Here is a 5,137-nt window from a genome sequence, read left to right as displayed (position 1 = left end):
CCAGTATAGTTAATCCACAGTGTCTTTGATTATCTTTTACATATAGATCTGGATATTGACATTGGGGCAGGCATTTGTCGATTTAGCACAGAATGTTATATTTGTTGAATCATTAGAATTACATCACTGTATATTATTCCTGTAGATTTTATACTGCAGTACTTGGGGGGTCTTATGCTGCAAGTTATTTTATTCGGCCAATTAGACTTGGGTACTATTGGCCATTGCATAATAGAACACCTAATTAGACTGGAACTAATTAGGACCAGCTCTATTAGACTGGGTAAAATAAGACAGGTCTAATTAGAACCAGCACAATCAGTTGGCACTATTTGAACAGTACTATTGATGCGCGTTAACTGTATGCTACAGGATGTGGTGCCTGCGTGATTGGCGTTCCTGATTAGTTTTATCGATGTTTGTTCATGCATAGCTGTCGCCTGGATTTGCGACAGATGGTAGATCGGTGGCACTGGCGGGTCGAGTGGGGCATGCCTTGATCTGTTCTGCCGGTATGCTTTTCCGATTATCTAGTGTGTTTTGTACGGCAGAGCCGATGAGCAACGCGCTGCAGCGGCAGCAAGCATAGTATAGCGATCGCAGCCTGTTATAGGGCAGTCCTCACGTTCACGGGCGAGTGTCGGTTGGCAGTTGATGCATGTGAGCATCATCACCGCACCTCTTGCACTATAGCTTGACCCGCGCGCGATTGTCTGCTGGCTTGATGCCCGTGCGACTCACAGCGATGGAGATGTTGCAATGTGCCACCGGCAGCTTACGTCACGCGCATGGCCGTTTGCGCAACGCCCGCGCGCCAGTGGTGTTAGGGTAATATAATGCAATTGGATATTACTCTGCCGTGCGTTGGGCTGTGCCGCAGTGGCCGCGGCGGGCTGGGCTGTTGGTTTGCGCGAGTGTGAGGAGTCTATAGAATTGGAGCGCGCGTAGTGGCGACGATCGCGCTTGCTGGCGGTGTGCCGCCCAAAATAAATAGTGGATTGAAATTATTATGTTTGTTTGAGAGCGGTGGTGTCTGTGTGTGACGATGACTTTCGAATCCTGTGTCTCGCAATAGTGCGTGCTGTAGCGTGGTGCGTGCGTGCCGTGCGTGCGTGCGTGCGTCCGTGTGTCTTTTACGGCACTCAAGCCGATTCCGGTCATCATTTATGCTACGTATTTTCCGGCATGCCCGCTGGCGTCAGTTAGATCTTAAGAGGAGAGATCAATAATGAAGCTCGCAGTCGTTATCGCAGGCGCCTGCGTTCAGAAAGAATGTATTAGTTCCTGTTTCGCTGCTTTAGCGTGGTTATGTGGTGTCACGGAACATGACAGTACAAGTAATAAACAGGTATGCGTGTCTCTCGCCGACTCTCTCTCTCTCCATCTCTCTTCTCTCTTCTCTCTCTCTCTCTCTCTCTCTTCTCTCTTCATCTCTCTCTTGTCTCTCTCTCTTCTCTTTTATCTCTCTCTTCTCTTTATCCTTTTCTCTTTTCTCTCTCTTCTCTCTCTCTCTCTCTCTATCTCTCTCTCTCTGCTCTCTCTTTCCCTCTCTCTCTCTCCCCCTTCTCTCTCTCCCTCTTCTCTCTCTTCTCGTTCTCTTCTCTCTCTCTCGGCTCTCTCTCTGTTTGCTCTTTCTCTCTCTCTCATTCTTTCTTCTCCTTCTCTCTCTCTCTTTCCCCCCCTCTCTCTCTCTTTTCTTTTCTTGCTTCTTTTCTCTCGGCTTCGTTCTCTCTTCTCTCTCTCTCTCTCTCCTCTATCCGTGGCTCTCTCATCTTCTACTTTCTCTCTCTCTCTCTCTTCCCCTCTGTCTCTCTCTCTTCTCTCATCTCTCTCTCTTTTTCTCTCTCTCTTTTTCTCCCTTATTCTTATCTCTCGCTCTCTCTCTCGTCTCTACTCTTTCTCTCTCTCTCTCTTTTCTCTCTTATCTCTCTCGCTCTCTCTCTCGTCTTCTTTCTCTCTCTCTCTCTCTCTCGTCTTCTCTTCTTTCTTCTCTCTCTCTCACTCTCTCTCTGGTGGCTCTCATATTCTCTCTCTCTCTCTGTCTTCTCTTGTCTCTTCTCTCCTCTCTCTCTCTCTCTCTCTCTCTTCCTCTGTCTCTCTTCTCTCTCTTCTCTCTCTCTCTCTCTCTTCTCTCTCTCTCTCTTCTCTCTCTCTCTTCTCTTTATCCCTTTTCTCTGCGCTCGCTCTCTCTCTCTCTCTCTCTCTCCTCCTCTCTCTCTCTCTCTCTCTCTCTCTCGCCCTCTTCTTTTTCTCTCTCTCTTCTCTTTTTTCTCTCTCTCTTTCTCCCCTCTTTTCTATCTCTCTCTCTCTCGCTACCCTCTTCTCTGCTCTTCTCTCTCTTTCGCTCTACCCTCTCTCTCTCTCTCTCTCTCTCTCTCTCTCTCTCTCCTCGATCTCGCCTCTCTCTCTACTTTCTCTCTCTTCTCTCTCTTTTCTCTCTCTCTCTCTCCGCTCTCTCGTCTTCTCTGCGTCTCTCTCTCTCTCTCTCTCTCTCTCTCTCTCTCTCTTTCAATCTCTCTCTCTCTCTCTCTCTCTCATCGTCTACGGTTGGCGTCGCGTATTTGACAGGCGGCGCTGTAAACACCGGCAGTGTTGCTCGTTGTGTGAGTAACAGTGATCTGCATATTATAATAACACAGTGTGTTCTCTTATACACAGTTCAGCGGTGAGTAACAACGAGCAATGTCAATTAATGAGGTGATGATAGTCAATGTGTGGGTAACCAACCACCTAGGGGCGGGGCGCTAGCTACTGTTACTGTAGTGTAGTGTGCTAATTCTGTAGTAGTGTTGTGGCGTACACTGCAACGCACGCCTGTGAAATTATCATGCAGGATCATCACGAGATATTTATGGCTTGTTTATTTCCGCTCGGCCTCCTACGCGTGACCCTGTTGATTTAAGCGCATAATATAACGTTTCACGGCGTGGAAGAGTGACGGGGGAATCAAAATGCGAACTAGACTCGACACGCGCGCACGACAGTGAGCGACCGTTGCGTAACAAACAACACCAATGTTCATTTATGACACACGCACGACTACTATGTAATAACCCCATGTTTATTCATCCAGTATTACAGTTGCATCCGGATTACAATAAAAAAATGCGCGATAGAAAACATTCTATACATTTCTAGTGCGCGCGCACACACGCATCGGTGAAGGTGACCCTGTGGCTCGATAGAAAGAGCGTGTACAGTGCAGATTGCACACGCACTCTCCTACTGGATTTGAGAAGCCAAGAGTGATCCCGCCCGACAATTTTCTCATATTCCTTGTATCGTCGTCACTTCGGTGCATGTTAACTAGTTAGAGATGAATGCACGAGATCCAAAACCTGCAACGTCTGTGCATACGCGATGCCGACCGCTGAAACCTAGCGCCTGCATTGTGCTATGATGCTATAACATGCGCACGATACGGCTACACGACGTATAGGCCCTAGATCAGCATCGTGACATTCGGTAGATAGAACGTAACGTCTGCATCGTGCTATGACACTGTATCGTGTGCACGATACGACTTCGCGGCATACATACATTCTATACTTGTCACTCTCAGTGACGTCATCGTCAATTTTCGTGACGTCAGTGTGGCGGTACGATGTCGTTAAACGGAAATAACGCTAAAGATGGATGACGGGTAATTTCAACGTAAATTTCCCGTATTACAGAGGAGCAGTGCTGCCAGCGCTCACCCTGGGCTGGGTATCATGAGCGAGCTAGACCCGCAAGTATCCCAACGGGCCTTTAAACTCGACCAAACAACTAACCTCCACGCAGTAAAACCGACAAATTGCAATATTGCAAAGTGTCATTCGATTTAACGAGCAAAACAAATATCTCGAAGAGCAGCTTTCTTTCTCTCTCTCTCTCTCTCTCTCTCTCTCTCTCTCTCTCTCATGGATAGATAGATAGATAGATAGATAGATAAATAGATAGATAGGATAGATAGATACGATAGTATAGATAGAATAAGCATAGATAGATAGATAGCATAGATAGATAGATAGATAGATAGATAGATAGATAAAATAGATAGATAGCAGTAGCTTAATAGATAGATAGCATAGCATAGATAGATAGATAAATAAATACGATATATACGATAGATACGATAGATAGATAGATAGATAGCATAGATAGGATAGATAGGATAGCATAGATAGGATAGATAGATAGATAAGATAGATAGATAAAATATATAGATAGATAAATAGATAAATACGATTAAATAGCAATAGATAGATAGATAGATAAATCGATCGGATAGATAGATAGATAGCATAGATAGAGTAGATGAGATAGCATAGCATAATATAGGTAGATAGATAGCATAGATAGATAGATAGAATAGAATAGATAGATAGATAGAATAGATAAGATAGATAGATCAGATAGATAGAGAGATAGATTAGATAGAAGATAGCATAGATAGAATAGATAGATAGATAAGATAGATAGAGATAGATAGCATAGATGCTTTAACTGACCACACAAATTTGCGATAACCTATACATTCACACATACATTGATACAGTAGCGGATGCAAGGATGTATTCGTGAATGAAGGCTCGGTATGTGCGTGTCGATGGTCATGCATGAATGTCGGCATGCAAGAGTGTTGCGCAAAATCTTACGAGCTTTCAGCTAGCGCGCATGTGCCGACAGCCGCCTATCACGCAGTCACACCGGTCTGGTATTCTCGCATTTCACGCCACCGTTTGCAATCAATTCCCACGCGCGAACCCCAAGTATAATCGCCGCGAGTCACCTCTCGCTTTTCCACCCGTGTTGCACGATACACAAGGATGGAAATTACGTTCCATGGTTATGCGGTAATAGGGTTTTTCCTCTGGCATCTTCTCAGTCTAGCACGTGCGTGATAGGCACCGTACGCTCTAACTCAGCTCGCCACCTACGTCACAACACGCAGAGAGAGCATATCGGCAACCACAGACAACGGCGGAATATCCGTAGTCCGCCCTCTGTATAGAGCCGTGCGCCCAATGACAGACAGCCGCCGCATTCTTCCAGCGGCTGCCGTTATATAACGTTAGAAAAGAGAGAGAGAGAAGACAGAGAGAGAGAGAGAGACAGAGGAGGGAGGAGAGAGAGAGCCGTGAAGGAAGTCTCT

The 5,137-nt window shown here is 45.8% G+C and overlaps 1 protein-coding gene across 1 annotated transcript in view; it reads right to left on the bottom strand.

Moving 5' to 3' along the window:
* LOC106810527 (acetylcholine receptor subunit alpha-like 1) overlaps positions 1-5,137 on the bottom strand; it is a gene marked incomplete at its 5' end in the record, with an annotated part of 39,457 nt that overhangs the window by 1,320 nt on the left and 33,000 nt on the right. The window lies entirely within an intron of this gene.

This window comes from Priapulus caudatus, unplaced genomic scaffold, assembly GCF_000485595.1.
Source record: "Priapulus caudatus unplaced genomic scaffold, Priapulus_caudatus-5.0.1 Scaffold449, whole genome shotgun sequence".
Taxonomy (NCBI): domain Eukaryota; kingdom Metazoa; phylum Priapulida; class Priapulimorpha; order Priapulimorphida; family Priapulidae; genus Priapulus; species Priapulus caudatus.
This window is presented reverse-complemented; position numbering and strand designations above follow the sequence as displayed.